This window comes from Sciurus carolinensis, chromosome 15, assembly GCF_902686445.1.
Source record: "Sciurus carolinensis chromosome 15, mSciCar1.2, whole genome shotgun sequence".
Taxonomy (NCBI): Eukaryota; Metazoa; Chordata; class Mammalia; order Rodentia; family Sciuridae; genus Sciurus; species Sciurus carolinensis.
In genome coordinates this window covers 42164056-42181767 of record NC_062227.1, presented here as the reverse complement: position 1 = coordinate 42181767, position 17712 = coordinate 42164056, and the positions used below count along the sequence as shown (strand labels likewise).

The 17712-nt window shown below is 33.7% G+C and overlaps 1 non-coding gene across 1 annotated transcript; it reads left to right on the top strand.

Annotated features, from left to right (window-relative positions):
- The first annotated feature begins 217 nt into the window (after positions 1-217).
- On the top strand, positions 218-324 carry LOC124965889 (U6 spliceosomal RNA). The gene has a single exon (XR_007105272.1). It is a non-coding gene; the product is annotated as a U6 spliceosomal RNA (small nuclear RNA).
- Positions 325-17712: the final 17388 nt, after the last annotated feature.

Below are 17712 nucleotides of genomic sequence, written 5' to 3'. Positions count from 1 at the left end.
GTACATAGATAGCCAAGAAAAAAAAGCATTGACTCCTAACTCTACGTTTCCCATTAGTCAAAATTTCAACTTGTTCTGCATGCCTACCATTCACTGTGACCAGCATTAATACACTTTATAAATTAACTGGGGCTTAGAAATTAGGATTCCTGCACACGTTGATGCCAGGAGTCACGTGCATAAGAACTGATTCAATTTCCCAGCATTCAAGAAAGGAGTGCTCACTTTGGCAGCACATATATTAAAAGTAGAAAGATACAGAGAAGATTAACATGGCCCCTGCATAAGAATCATACGCAAATTCATGAAGCATTCCTTATTTTTACTGAATTAGAACAAGATATATTCTTATAGTTATGTCAAAATGGATTCTACTGTCATGTATAACTAAAAATAATCAATAAAATAATCTAGAAAAAAACTTAAAAAGAAAGGAAAATATTAGTACTGAAAAATATAGGCTAAAGCCCAGCTGGAGATGAATGCTTTATATACATTATCAAAATCAGTTCTCCACAACAATCCTCACAGGTGAATATTATTATGCCTATTATACAGATGAAGAAATGAGATCGAGGGAGATGAAGTAAATTGTCCAAGAACTTACAACTAAAAAGCAAAAGAACTCATATTCAGAATGGAAAATTTCTCTGACTCCATAGTTTAGATTTGCCCATAATGTGGAATTCTTTAGGTTAACAAGAATAATAATTATTGTAGAGTAATTGTGATGGTTTATTTTATGTAAAATTTTATGTGATAGTTAATTTATTATGATGGTTAATTTTCCTTGACTGGGCCACAAAGCACAGGTACTTAGTCAAATATAATTTGGGTTCTTTCTTTAGGGGAATGGTTTGGATGAGATTAACATTTAAATCTATGAATTTTGAGTAAAGCAGATTACTCTCTATTGTGTGGACAGGCCTCATCCAATTAGATGAAGGCCTGAATAGAACAAAGGACTGACCTCTCTCAAGCAAGACAGAATTCTACTAGAAGATAGCCTTCGGACTTGAACTGCAGCATTGACCATTCCCTCGTCTTCACCCTGTGTGCCACCTTGCAGATTTTGGATCTGCCAGTCTCAAATCACATGAGTAAATTAATCAAAACGAAAGTGGTATGCAGTCAACACTCTGTATCCACAGGTTCTGCATCCATAGATTGGGATAAAAAATATTTTTTAAAACTTGGCGTCTGTACTGAACATGTAGACTTTTTTCTTGTTATTCCCAAAACAATACAGTATAACAGCATGGCGTAACAGTACTACAACATATTGGTTATAAGGGATCTGGAGATTATTTAAAGTATGTGGGAGGATAAGCACAGGTTATATGCAAATGTGACACAATTTTATATAAGGGACTTTCTGTAAGCTACCCTGAGTACACTGAGGGATGACTATGCACACATCCTATTGGATCTGTTTTTGGGAAGAACCCGGACTATATGGTAACCCATCTTCATTGCTCATGTGTGACTTTGTCATGTCATAGTCATCTAAATACCAGAATTCCAGAGTCCTTCTACTATCAAGGTCTTCTGATTGCAGTAAATTAACTGAACGCCAATGTAAATAAGTTCTTTTAGCTTTTATGGTTCTCATGACAGTTGTTGCCTTTGATAAGTATAAAATCTTCAATTTTCCCACTTGCTAAAGTGAGGTCAAGAGAAAATAAAACTATCATATATAGGTAAACAGTATTCATTTTATAAAGAATCATTTTATAAAAGAAAATACTGAACAACAAAGTACTTTGGAAAGAAAAAGTCAATAATAATCTTGTCAAACCCTTCTTAACTAACGGAAATAGATTTTTTTCAGGATTGCATCCTGCATTTGAAAAGTGACCATTTTTCTTATTTCTCTTCATATTCTAATTCATAGTATGTCAGAGGCAAAGAGATGTTTTGTGATATTAAACAATTTGTATTATTCTTTGTGTGCATGCTTGTGTGTGTGTGTGTGTGTGTGTTTGTGTGTGTGTTACTGAGGACTGAACCCAGAGACGTTTTACCATTGAGTCACATCCCCAGCCCTTATTTTCTGTTTTGAATAGAGTCTCACTAAGTCATCCAGGCTGGCATCTAGTTTGTAATCTTCCCATCTCAACCTCCCTAGTCACTAGGATTACAGGCTTGTACCCAAACCTGGCAATTTGTATTACTCTTCAAATACATGCAGGTCTAGCTCATCTAGCTCAGTGGTTCTCAACCATGGTGGCTTTACCCCTTGAAGAACCTTCAGCAATATTCATCCCAACACTGAGGGCTGTTACTGGCATCTGCTGGGTAGAAACCACAGGTACTGCAAACAGCACATGGAATAACCCATAAGAATTTTCCAGCCCAAACTGTCAATAGTGCCAGTGAAAAAGCTTGATCTGGCTTGATGAAAATTATGTGAATTTATATTTAAACTAATATATACTATAGCTGTTGCTTTGAGGGATGGTGACAATTGCAATATGAGATGGTGCTACATGTGAGTAAATCAAAATATGTTTAATATTTGCTGCATGTAATGAAAAGTTTAATGTGTCAAGTTGGCTAGGCTATAATCCTCAGTTATTCAATCACACTCTAATCTAGGTATTGCTGTGAAGGTATTTTGTTGATGTGATTAAAGTCTATATTCAGTTTACATGAAGCAAGAAAGATTATCTCAAGAATCTGGTTGGTTTGGATTCAATCAGTTAAAGAGCCTTAAGAAAAGGAGGAGGAAAGGACCAGGGGAAGTGAGGGGAGAGGAGGAAGATTAGGAGGAGACTTGAGAGGGCAAGAAAGAAGGAAAAGGTTCTCAACTTGTGGACTACATTTTCTCCTTGTGTCTGAGAGTTCCAGTCTCTTAAAAGCCTGTTATATGGACTTGGGACTTGCCCCCGCAATCTATGAACAATCCATAGAGACATGAACAGGGACAGAGACAGAGATAGTCCCATACACACACACACGCGCGCGCGCGCACGCACACACACACACACACACACACACACACACCCTTCCTGGTTGTTTTTTTTCTTTCATATAAATTCCCCTAACTGATACACCATGTAATAATTCACAATATGCAAAACCATTGCAATGTTTAAAGGTAATATATAAAATCTGTGCTAATTTTCTGATCTAAGTCTGGTCTAAGTATTGCTTGAATATTTTGATTGACCATTTGGTTGCTATTGTCTCAGCAAAGTTTAACCAAATTGAATTTTTTAAAACACATATATACACAGGAAGCATAATGCATCTAGAAGGGTTGTCATTTGAACACAGATTATGTCAAAATCTTGATAATAATAGCATATGTTAAGAACAACATGATGTTGCTGAAGTGAACTTACAAAAAACAAGTTTTATGAAGTATTAATATTTTTGAATTGTTTATGCCTTCATGTTAATATTTATTTAAACATCACTGATCTGATCTGTCAATGGAATGCAGAGATATGCACAATAATAATAATTAAATCCAGTTCATCTTGGATATTTTACTTTTAGTCATACACAAAACATGTGCAGCATATTTTTCTTTCTTGTCATTACAAAGATCATTCATCAAGGTAAAAAGACTGAATAGGTTTCTAAGAATTTGATAGTTACTTTATAGCTTTGCATAGCTGAACCTCTGATGTAGGCCTTCAATTCCCATATATATTCTGGGCAGGCCTAAAATTGAGACTTCTCTGTGTAATTTTGTTTTTCCACTCCTACCAAGTTCTCCCAATAAGGACCCAATTTTCCTAGCCAGTAGTAGTATGGAAGAATCTCTAAATTTGTTATTTTCTTACGGACGGTTAAAAAAAAAATCAGAAGAGATGAAATAATGTTAGTAGAACTGAATGGCAAGTGTTATAAGAAAGACACAGAATAACCCCCCAGATCTGATGACCAGAGGTTATTACAGCACTCGGGGACGTCAGTACAGGTGGCAATAGCCATATATGCCATTGTCCTAAAGAATAAATTCCCTCCTAGCAGTGGAAGGTGGAGACAACACCTACAGCCACCCATAATGGAGAAATAAGTTGCCTCTCCCCCTATCAGTGGAGACCTTGTAGGACTTCCACTACTATCTGACAGCAACAAGTCTCCCCTCGTCCAGGCCAGGATGGTACCAGAGGAGGCCTAATGAGCAGCTGGAACTCCTGCCAACTCCACCTTCCAGTATGAGGAGACCTCCTCTACACAGCTGGCAACAGATAGGGAGCTGGGAACCTGGCAGTTGCACACCACTATCCCCTCCCGCCCTTGTTGGAGTAACATCAAAGGAAGTCAGCTAACACAGAGGGTTAAAATGGAGTCCAGATTCTCATAATTCAGTACCCTAAGTAACCAGGTTTCAATGGAACAATCACTCAACAACCCAAGAACCAGGAAGCTCTCAAACCAAATGAAAAAAATAATAATAATAAGACAGTAAGTGCCAACATCAGAATAACTTAGATGTTAGAATTATTTCACAAAGACTTTGAAGCAAGTGGCATAAAAATGCTTCAATGAACCATTACAAAAACACTTGAAAAAATGAAACCTAGATGTCTCAACAAAAAGAGGAAATCTCATCAAAGAAAGAGATGCAATGAAAAGCAAGATGAATATTTTGGAACTAAGAAAACATAATAACACATAGACTCAACAGCAGAACAAAAGAAACAGAAGAGAGAATCAGCAAGCTTCAGGACAGAACAACAGAAATTACCAAATCTGAACAACAGACAGAAAACAGGCTGGGAAAAAAAAAAAGCAGGGAGGGCCTCAGAGACATGTGAGTCTGTAACAAAATATCTACCACACTTCGCATTGGAATCCTAGAAGAAAAGGAGAAATATCAAAAGGCTGAAAAGTACTCCAAGAACTAATGACTCAAAAGTGCCCAAATTTGGCAAAAGACATAAACCTATAATTTAAGAACCTGAGAAAATAATCACACCAAGAAGACATAGCTTAATCAAAATTCTGAAAACTAAGACAAAAAAAGAAAGACCTAACCAGCAGAGAAAGTAGATTTTACCTACCAGGGGAAACTATTCAAATGACAACTGTCTCTCACTATAAACCATGGAAGTTAACAGAAGGTGGTGCAGGATTTTTCAAATGGTAGGAAAAGATCTTTCCAACCTAGATTTCTGTAATCCATGAAAATGTTCATCAGGATCGAAAGAGGAAGCAAGATGTTCCCAAATAAAGGAAACAGAGGAGAATTTATCATCAACAGAACTATCCTAAGAGAATGACTGAATGAAGTTCTCTAAACAGAAAGGAAATGATAGAAGACCACATGTTGAAACAGCAGGGGAAAAACAAGAACTCAGTAAGTAAAAATACAGGTGTATACACAAGCATTTCTTTACCTTCAAGATTCTAAAATTGTTTATGGTTGAAGAAAGTTATAACACTCATGGTTCTGAGTGCTTGCAGTGCACCTTCTAAGTCAATAGTATTATAAACATGAAGCTTAAAGGGACATAAGAGCAGTAAAGTTTCTACACATCACTCACACTGGTAAAATATAAGCATAAGCAGACAGTGAAAATTTATGTACATACAGTGTAATACCTAGAGTGACCACTAAAAGGACTGTACTTGAGAAATTCAAAAACACTATGTATAAATCATATGGAATTCAAAATATGAACAAGTGCTCAAATAAGCAATAAAAGATATAAAAAAAGAAAAGAGAGAAAGAAAAGAACAAACACAAAGTAGAATGGTAGACTTAAGCTTCAATGTATCAATAATTATAGTAAATTTAAATGACCTAAATCCAACCATTAGAGAGATTTGTGTTGGTATTACTACAGCAACACAGTCACATCAATGTTTATAACAGCACAATTCACAATAGCTAAATTATGGAGGCAACCCAGATGCCTGTCAACAGATGAATTCATTAAGAAATTGTGTACACAATATACAATGGAGTTTTACTCAGCCAATAAAAAGAATGAAATTATGGCATTTGCAGGAATGGAGGGAAATGGAGAATATCATGTAAGTGAAATTAATCAAACTCAGAAATTCAAAGGTGAAATGTTTTCTCTCATATGTGAAAGCTGGAGAGGGAAAGATAAGATTACATAAGGAACCAATCAAATACAAATTAATAGACAAATGAAAGGAAGTCGAGTAGACTAGAGGAAGGAGATGGGAGAAGGGAGGAAGGAGAAGAGGGAAAAGAGAGGATCATGAACTGAAGTTGACTTACATGCATGTATGATTTTGTCAGGATGAACCCAACTACGATGTTTAACCATAAAGCTCTAATAAAAAGAGAGAGAGAGAGATTAATTTGCAGAGTAAATCAAAATACATGACCCAACTATATGCTGACTACTTTAAATATAACAATATAAGTCAAAAGTGAAAGAATAGAAAAAGATATACTATGCAAACATCAAAAGAAAATAGGAATAGCTATACTAATATTTGATAATATAGACTTCATAGAAAAATACAATTACCAAAGATGGACACATTTTATAATTATAAAAAGTCGATTTATCAAGAACACAAACATCTTAAATGTGTTCAGAACTAAAAACACAGCTACAAAATATATGAAGTAAAAACAGATAAAACTAAAATTTGAAAAAGGCAAATCTACAAATATAACTGAAACTTCAATACCCTTTTCTCAGTAACTGATAGAACTACCAGAAAGAAAATCAGCAAGAATATAGAAGAAATGAATAACACCATCAACTACCAGGATATAATTAACATTTATAGACTACTCTACCAAACTACATCAGAAGATATTCTTTTCCATGTTCTTCTAAATTTCCCAGAAAACTATATCAACATATAACATATGGGCCATAACATGTCTCAGAAAAGTTAAAGAACGGGAATCATACACAATGTATTCTCCACACATCTAATCAAGCTTGAAATCAATAACAGAAAAATAATAGGAACATCTCCAAACTCTTGACAATGGAATAACACACTTATAAATAATCTATGATCAAAGAGGAAGTCTTAACCTTTTTCATTTCTTAAAATTTCACATACAGGGCCTGGCATTGGGGCACACACCTGTAATCCCAGTGGCTCAAGAAGCTGAGGCAGGAGGATTACAAGTTCAAAGCCAGCCTCAGCAACTTAGCAAGACCCTAAGCAACTCAGCGAGACCCTGTCTCTAAATAAAATACAAGAACGGGGCTGGGAATGTGGCTCAGTGGTTAAGTGCCCCTGGGTTCAATCCCTGGTACAAAAAATAAAAAAAAATAAAAAATAAAGATTTCACATTTAAGTGAAATCATGCTGTATTTTTTTTTCCTGTGTCCAGTTTATTTGATTCAACATGTGTCCTCTGGTTTCATTCATATTGTCACAAATGGCAGGATCTTCTTCTTGTCTAAGGTTGAGTAATATTCCATGATATACAGATACCACAATTTCTTTATCCATTCATCTATCAACATACACCTTAAATATTTAGCAATAAAAAGAGAAAGTCTCAAGGGAAATTAAAATATATTAAGCTAAATGCAAATGAAAATATAACATTTGCAGGATACATAGGAGTAATGCAGTGCAGAGAGGAAAATGTTAAGAACTAAATGCTTACATCAGAAAAGAGATGTCTCAAACCAATCATTTAAGTTCCCATCTCAGGACTAAAAATAAACCATAGGATTATTAAGAAAAGAAATAACACAGAGCAAAAATCAATGAAGATGAAAACAAAAAAAGAGAAAATCAATTAAACAAAAGCTGTTTCTTCAAAAACATCAATAATATTGGCAGACCTCCAGCAATATAGATAATGAAAAAAGTAGAGAAGACACAATTTATAAATATTAGATATTTAACAAGGGATGTCACTACACTCTTGCAAACATCAAAAAGATAATAAGGGAGTATTGTAAATTCTACACAAGTAAATTTGGCATCTTAGATCAAATGGACCAATTACTTAAAAAATATGACTTCCACAACTAATGGCAGTTTGTATACCATTATGAAAGAAATTAAATAACTCTATAACTATTAAAGAAATTATACTCATAACTTATATCATCCCAAAAAACAAATCCCTCAGATAACTTCTGTAGAGAATCTTACCAGATATTTAGATAAGAGATTCAGCAATATTATGCAATCTCCTCTAAAAGCTAAAGAAAAAGAAACACTTACCAATATATTTCATAAAACTAGTATTACCCTAATATCAAAACCAAAGAAATTTCAAAAAATGAAAACCTCACACCAATATCTCTCATAAATACAGACCAAAATTTTTTAGCCAAACTTTAACAAATGGAATATATAAATAATTAGTCTTCATGACCAAGTGTAGTTTATAACAGAGATGCAAGGCTGGTTCAATTCTTAAAAATTAATCAGTGTAAACTGCCATATTTATAAGCTAAAGATAGATAAATCACATGAGCTTATCAAATGAAACTGAAAAAGCATCTGACAAAATTCAACACCCATGATGAAAACTCAGAAAAAATAAATAGAACTTTTTCAATTTAAGAAAGAATAGAAAATTATATATAACCTAGTTTACATTATTTTTTATCATTTTTTATTTTTTAAATTTTTTTAGTCAACAAATCATTTATACAGAGCCGTCCGTAGACTGTGAAAAAACATTTGAAGTACATATACTTGTTTACAAGATATACAAAGACTAGAAAATTTAACAATCAGTAAATAATGCAATTAAAACTTAACAAAACAAATAAAACAGGTATTTCATTGATGAGGATAATGAAATGGCAAATAAGTATATGAAATAATACCCAGCATTATTTGTTGTTAGAGAATTTTAACATAATGAGATACTTAAGAGATTGCCTATGGATATTTAAGCATATATATGTGTATATTATTTTTTTTGCAAAATAAAGTGTTAGCAAACAATAAAATAAATCTGTTTCTGTGTACCATATGATAAATGAGAGAATGAACAATTGCAATGAAAGCATTCCAACAATCTTCTCTCTGATCCTGACAGCAGGACTATTCAACCTGTTTTCCAAAATATTATATCATCAAACCTATCATTTACCCGATTTTCCACTGACCTTCATATCAGGTGTTCTCTTTTTTCAACAATATCAACAATTAATTTAAATATAAATATAATCTAGATATTGTAATTAAAAGATGTAAATGTTCAAGATGTGTAAAAATCAAATAATTATATGCTCTATACATATGTCACACTTTAAATATCAATATGCCAAAAGACTAAAAGCAAAAGGGGGAAAATAAGCATGAGAAATCTGAAATAGAACTATTAATATAAAATAAATTTCAAGAAAAATATTTTCAGAGATAAAGGGGATCATTTCATAACCATAATAGGGTAACTTCTTCAAGAAAGTATAACAATCCTAAATGTGTATGTACCTAATAACAAATTTCAAAATACATGAAGTAAAAAGTAGTAAAACTAGAGAGACAACTCCACAATCATATCTGGAGATTTTAAGCTCACTCCCTTTGCTGGAAAGAGTAATGATATAGAAGACTTAACATTATCAGCCTCTTGATCTATTTGTTATTTATAGAGAACTATACACAAAAATAACAAGTAGAAAATTAGATAGACTATTTTGTCATAAAATAAGCTTTGAGAAATTTTAAAAATTTGAAATCATGCAGACTGTTTCCTGCATGATTTATTACATTAGAAATCAATCACCTTAAAATATATAGAATCCCACCCCCACATCTCAACTACTTCAAAATTAAACAGCACACTTATAATATCTCACAGATCAAGAAGTTCAAAAAAAGTAAAAAGTGTTTTGAACTAAGTGATAATAAAAGTTTAAATATCAGAATCTGAAACAAAATAGTATTCAGATGCACACTTATAACAAACTGTATCAGAAAGAAGCTAGATTAACAATCAACTTATCTTCAAATTAGGTAGTAGGAAGGAAAAAATAAAGTGTATGGAGCAAATATATGTGAAATAGAAAATAAATAAATACAGCTAAAAGTTGATAAAAATCTAACAAGTCTAATCAAGAAAAAAGCAAAAAAAAATATCAATGGGAAGGGAGATAGTAAAACAACCCTACAGATGCTAAAAATGTATTAAGGTAATATTACAATTGTATAATTACAATTATATAGCTTACATAATTTGTTCTATTTTAGAAGATAGAAACCCCTGCTTGTTTACACAATCCATGTGAGTGATGTTTTTTTCCTATCCTTTCACCTTCAGTCTACGGATCTTTGCCTCTGAGGTGAGTCTCCTGGAGACAGCATATTGTGGGTCTTGTTTTTTAATCCAAAGTCTGTGTCTTTTGATTGATGAGTGTAGGCCATTAATGTTTAAGGTTATTGAGATATGATTTGTGTTCTCAATCATTTTGGTTTATTTCTAGTTTAAAATTTGAATTAGTTTTGCCTTTGATTGACTATTCCTTTAGTGTAATTCCTCCCTTCACTGGTTTTCACTTTTTTTTTTTTCATTTCATCTTCATGGAATATATTGTTCAGAATATTCTGAAGTTCAGGCTTTCTGGTTGCAAATTCTTTTAATTTTTGTTTATCATAGAATGTTTTTATTTCCTCTTCAAATCTGAAGTTTAATTTCACTGGGTATAGGATTCTTGGTTGGCATCCATTTTCTTTCAGAGCTTGATATATGTTATTCCAGGACCTCCTAGCTTTGAGGGCCTGGGTTGAGAAATCGGCTGAGACCCGAATTGGTTTCCCCCTATATGTAAGCTGATTTTTTCTCTCACAGCCTTTAAAAATTCTGTCCTTATTCTGGGTGCTAGGCATTTTCATTATAATGTGCCTTGATGTAGGTCTAGGTCTGTTGTAATTTCACACATTTGGGGTCCTGTTAGCCTCTTGTATTTGATTTTCCATTTCATTCTTTAACTTTGGAGAGTTTTCTGATATTATTTCATTGAAAATATTATGGATATTTAAAGGATTATGCATTCCTTTGGTTTGTATGTCCATGTCTTCATCTATCATAATAAAGCTTAAATTTGGTCTTTTCATGTTATCCCATATTTCTCAAGTTCTGTGCATGGTTTCTTAACATCTCTCTATAGCCAACTCTATTTTCAAGATTATATATTTTGTCTTTATTGCCTAAGGTTCTATATTCCAAGTGGTCTAGTCTGTTGGTGAGGCTTTCCATTGAATTTTTAATTTGGTTTGTTGTTTCCTTCATTTCAAGGATTTTTATTTGATTTTTTTTTTCCAGAATCTCTATCTCTTTATTGAAGTGATCTTTGGCTACCTGTATTTGCTCTCTTACATCATCCTTTACTTCACAGATCAGTTTAACTATGTACATTCTAAACTCATTCTCCGACATTTCTTCCACTGTTGTGTCGATGGATTCTGTTATTGGAGTATCTTGATTTGCTTGCGATGACTTGTTCCCTTGATTTATCATGTTGTTTATGTGTCTACCCATCTAATGGTATGGATCTGAGGCAGTAGAGTTTCTACCCTGTGGACTTACAGTGTCCCTGAAGGTTCCAAGTACCTTACTGTTTAGGGAGAAACAAATAATAACAATAACCAATGCAAACAATTAATACATAAAGTAAAACTGTAAATAAAAAATAGAAATAAAAGAATAGGAAATAAAAATATACTAATCAATCATCCTAATGCACAAAAAATTAACCCATGTAAAATAATTAGCTTCAAAGCTTCTAGAGATGCCACACCTGTAATCCCAGCAGCTCAGGAGGCTAAGGCAGGAGTATTGTGAGTTCAAAGCCAGCCTCAGCAACAGCAAGGCACTAAACAATTCAGAGAGACCCTATCTCTAAATAAAATACAAAATAGAGCTAGGGATGTGGTTCAGTGGTTTGAGCACCCCTGAGCTGGATCCCCAGTACCAAAAAGAAAAAAAAAATTCTAGAGATGAGGGGCTGGGGTTGTGGCTCAGTGGTAGCATGTGTAAGCATGTGCTTACATGTGTAAGGCACTGCATTTGATTCTCAGCACTGCATATAAATAAAGGTCTTACAACAACTAAAATATATAAGTGAACTAAATATATGATATATAATATATGATACATATTTTATATATTTTTTTTAAATCCTAGGGATGAGAAAAATATAGGAAACTGTAAATGTCCTTGTACCATTAAGGTCACAATTAAATAGTAAAAAAGAATTTTAAAAATCTTAATGAAAAGTTAAAGAATTCTTAACCAGTACATACAGCAGGGTTGCAGAACACAAGATAAACATACAAAAACCAATTGTTTTTTTTTCTTTACCATCAGTGAGCATGTGTACACTGAAATTAAAAGTACAATACCACTTACAATCACTTTAAAATATTTAGGTATAAATAAAATAAAACACAGGCCTGAAAACTATTTCATGAAAACTACAAAATACTGATGAAAGAAATCAATGATCTAGACACCTGGAGAAATAAAAATACTAAGTACTGTATTCCTGGATCAATAAATTCCAAGTCAATGTACCAATTTATCACAATTCCTATCAAAATCTCAGAATTGATTATAGATATAGACAACATTACTATAATGTTTACTTTGAAAGACAAAAGAATTAGAATAATGGAAACTATTTTGTATAAAGTGGGAGGAATCTACCTATCAAACTTCAACTGTATTATATGGTTATAGTAATAAACGAAGTGGCAGAGAAATAGAGAAGAGCCCCCCCCAAAAAAAAAGTCCTGAAAAAAGATCCACAAATATGCTCCAGTGATTTTTAGTAAAGAGCAAAGGCCTCTCACTAGAGGGGAGAGACAGCCTTTACAACAAGTGGCATTGGAGGTATTGAACACCCATAGGTTAAAAAACAAACTTATGGTGTGTTTTACAATTGGGTTTATGGTATTGTCTTATGGTTTCTATAAAAATAAACTCAAAAGCCAGCCTCAGTCACTTAGCGGGGCCCTAAGCTACTTAGCAAGACCCTGTCTCAAAACAAAAAAAAAAATTTTTAAAGGACCGGGGAATATGGACCAGTGATTAGGCACCCCTGGATTCAATCCCTGGTTCCAAAAAACCAACAAACAAATAAAATACTCAGAATTGATCATAGCCTTAAATATAAAATACAAAATTAAAACTTCTAGAAAAAATTAGAAAAATTTTTCGGGATCTAGAATTAGGTAAAGAGTGCATTGATTTGAAACTAAAAGCTTAACACATAAATGGAAAAAATGATAATGTAGACTTCATAAAAGTTAACAGCTTCAGCTTTATGAAAGATCCTGCTAAGGGGATGACAAGATAGCCACAGGCTGGGAGAAAATATTTACAAACATCATATTCTATATGGAACTGATAGTTAAGGACTGGGGATAGAGATTAGTATAGAGTTCTTACTTAGCATGTGTGAGGACCTAGATTCAATCCCTAGAATGACCAAAAAAAAATAGTATTTAGAATAAAGGATTTAACATTTCAACAGTAAAAACACAGAAATCCAATTAGAAAACGAGCAAAAATGATAGTTCACAAAAGAGGATATATAAATGGGGAAAAGTAGATAAAAACACACTATAATATTAGCTGTTAGAGAAATAAAAATTAAAATCACAATGAGATAGTACTACACACCTCTCAGAATAGCTAAAATAAAATAGTGACATCACTAAATGCTGGTGAGAATTTGAATGACTCACACGTTGCTTGTGGGAATATAAATTGGTACAGGCACTCTGGAAAAGTTTAGCATGTCTAGAAATCTAAATATAAAACTACCATATGATCTGACAATGACACTCCTGGTCATTTATCCCATAGAAATGATGTTCAAATGAAACCTGTACACAAATATTTCCAGCAGCTGTATTCATAATAACACAGTCCTGGAAACAGTGGAAATTTCCCTCAGTGGATAAGTGTTAAGCACATTGACATGAATCTCTACCACAGAATACTGCTCAGTAATAAAGAGGAATAAACTACGGGTACGCACAATAACTGGAAGAATATCCAGAGAGCTATGCTGAGTGAGAAAAAAGCCCATCCCAAGGTTACATAGTATGTGACTGAATGTATAGGACATTCGTAAAATGGCAGAATTAAGAAATGGAGAACGGATAGGGTTATCAGATGTTATGGAAAAGGTGGGGTACTTAGAGAGTTGATACAATTATAAGAGGACAACATGAGCAATCATGTGGCAATGGAAATGTCCTGTATCTCTTACCATATCATCAAGATCCTGGCTCTGATATTTTATGACAGTTTTTCAAAATCTAACTGCCGCAGGACACTAGGTATAAAGTATAGAAGTTCTCTCTCCAACATGTCTTACAACTGGGTGCAAATATACAATTATCTCAAAATGAAATGTTTCATTTTTTCAAGACTGAGAGTATAAGAAAAGCCCAGAAGTAATGATGTTTGCGTGAAATTAACTAGATTATGGTTATCTACCTTTAAATGAAATGACAATTGGAAAGATAAGGATGAGTTGTCAAAACAGTCAATTAAGGTTTAAAAAAACTATAAAAAGAAAGGATACAAAAGTTCCTTAAGCATTTTATTGTAATTTAAATTCTACAAATGTACACTGATTTGATAATTGGCTCCTATGGAGTCACAGGCTCTTCTTGGATTATCAAATACTGACAGAGCCTGAGAGTCATGTGATCTGGTGTGTGTGGCTACCCACTGTGCTGTCCTGCCTTTCCTGGCTTGACTTTTCAAAGGTGAAAAAAAATTAAGAACTTGGGGTCATGATCAGAGTGCCTCCTGTCTAGATTTTCAGGACTGTTTGTTTATTTCTTTTTTTTTTTTTTCCAAGTATTTTACAGTTTATCTCTCACACAGGCCTAATTCAAAAGCATTTTTTAAAGCAACTCTCCAGTTCTCTCCAAAGGAACCATAAAAATAAAATTACTGTACTAGCAATCCCTCCCCAGGGATAATTACACTTAATACATGGTGCAGCTCTAATCCAGGTATATTTTTAAACTGAGGTGAATTTTCGGATGTTTATTGACACTTTTTTTTCTTGTAAAGTATGTATTTCTTTTATGGCAAAAATTAAGTTGTTAATGTTCTCATAGTAAAAAATCTTAAAATGGGTTCAGGTTTTTGTAATAAAAAGGAAGTTATCACTGTACCCAGAGTCCTCCTTGCTCCCCTTTCCACCTGCAGATTGGTTGTCACATGACCAGATTAATATGCACCAGGACACTGGGGCCACCAATTCTCTCAAATAACTTTCCACCACCATCAAAGGAGAGGAGTTTCTTTCCAGGGCAAATTTTGTGTCCATTTCGTTCTCCCATCACACCCATACAACCCTGAACCACCTTCCTCTAGCGTTTGTGCTCAGGAAATATAAACTAATTTTCACTCTCAGTTAAATTAAGTATAACTAGAATGGTAAACATGATATATTACAAAAATGGTAAATATGATATTTTACAAAAATAAGTACCCTTTTATAGTACATCCCAAAACCAAATATAAGCTATTTGAGAAAATTGGTGGCTCCAGTGTCCTGGTGCATATTAACCAATCTGCACCAACCAATCTGCAGAGGCAAAAACAAAATGAGAACATGTATCCTCATTTTGTGAGTTCACTCCATAGTTGTGTAATTGCTATTAACCCCTGATAATTAGTAGTGGGTTGCACGTGTTGTGAAAGTAGTGTTCATGATCACCTGGGACTTTCTATCCTGTGTAATTCAACCATGTGTACACTAGTCAGGTAACAGAATGTTGTGTACATAGATGTGAGAAAATCAGAAAAATAAATGCATACACCTGACGTAATGGAATGTGTGCATTCGTACATGAAAGATTGCTCTCTCTATATATGCATACTCACATTAGTTAAAAAAAATCTAAAGCTTTTGATGATATTACAAATCCAAATAGATATGCTAGACCACACGATGTGCTGGAAAGAACACCAAAGGTGACTTGGAGTCCATCAACCAGTTCCATATTTGACAGTCTGGTCTCTATGCTCAACTTTGACTTCGTACCTTGAGTGCCAATGCCTCTGCTAGTAAACTACCTGAAGATGCTGATTTCTCAGAGGACCCTGAACAGGAAAGGGAAACCAACTGAAAGAGAAACAAGTGCACTCAGGATGAACCCCACAAGGGAAACCTAAATCTGAGGTTTAGAATTTAATTTTTCTGGTAATGGCATAATTCTGCTCTCAAGTGAATCACTCTTTACTCCACTTTATTTTGCACATATTATCTCTAAGGCACAATATTTAATCTATAATTATCTTGCTACACAATTTACATCTCTGTATATAGCAGTAAGATATGCATTACACAAAAGAGTCTGGTGCAAAATTGTTTTGCCAGGGTAGGTCTCATTATTTCCATTTGTTTATACCTCTTTTTTAAGAGCACTGCTTAGTGAAGCAATTGCCTGATAGAACCTGCATAATAATGGTTGTGAAAATATTAAAACAAGCTCCTAACAAGCTGCTCTGTCAAAGGGTTGGAGAAGGATAATCAGAAAGTATGCTTCTTTAAAACATCTCATCTTATTTCCCCTCAAGAACTGATGTAGAGAAAGCAGGAAAGTGGAAGTTGGACAGAGCTGCATGAAAGGAAAGGAAAGAGGAGAAAGAGGAGGCAGGTAAGAGGTGGGAGAAAAACCACAGAGAATTCTAAGTGCAGAAAAGTGGCAGAACCTGGAAGAAGGATGCATTGAGAGAGTCAGGACAAAGATCATTCTTCAATCATCATGGCTATAAGATATAACCAATTTCTTCAATTTTTTTTTTTTTTGCCTTTTTTGGGTAATCTCAAATTTATTTCCACTGTTTCCTGTGCACATGCTTAATCATTGTCTAGGGGCTACAACAAATAACCAAAAAAACTTACTGAAATAATAATCTATGACCAGTCTTTTCTCTGGTTAGCCATCAGGGAGCTCCTCCATAGCAAAAGTCTTTTAACCTCCTACTCTCTTTCTCTGTATCTCCAAATAAAAACACCCCCCAAAAACTCTGCTCCCCGTGTGCTGTGTAAATTTCATAATAAACAGAATCCCATTGGAAATTTTGTCCTTGTTTCAGGTAAACCTCTCACATAGTCATCTGGTCTACCAATGATGTATTTACACCAGAATTTATATTAATCTGTTTCTACCTTAGTTGTGAATTACTTTGGAAAACAAAACTGACAGCAGATTCTAAGCAAAACACTGATCAAATTTTCAAGTTTCAATCCAATCTTCTCATACCATCCAAAAGTGTCTAACATTGAAATTCTAACTTCAGTGAAATACATTAATGCATACTTTAATTAAGGCAAACGGTGAGGTCTAGCAGTATAGTGGAAACATTCCCTTTAGAAAGAAAAATGACTCTAGAAGGGATATGGATTTAACCCACGCATATAATTTTTAAGGTACTCATTCCTAATGAATTTTAAAAAATGTCAAGTTACCTGGAAAATTAAGGTCACTTCAATTAATGACTATAGAAAAACTATAGAGTATATCATACCAGTAAAAAGAAATAACAAATGTCAAGTCTTTGAAGGAAATACTGCATTGAGTGTGTCTTATGAAGTATTGCCCATATAACATTTTAATAGAGCCATTTCTTATATTTTTAACTCAAACTCTTATCTGAAATTCACTGCAAGATCTATAAATAGTAGTATCTTACTTTCAAAAGTCATTTCCTTCCAGATCTTGTGTAGATATTGTTTAGGGCTCATAGATGATTCCTTATGGTAAAAGTCAGCTAAAGGATACTAAAACAAA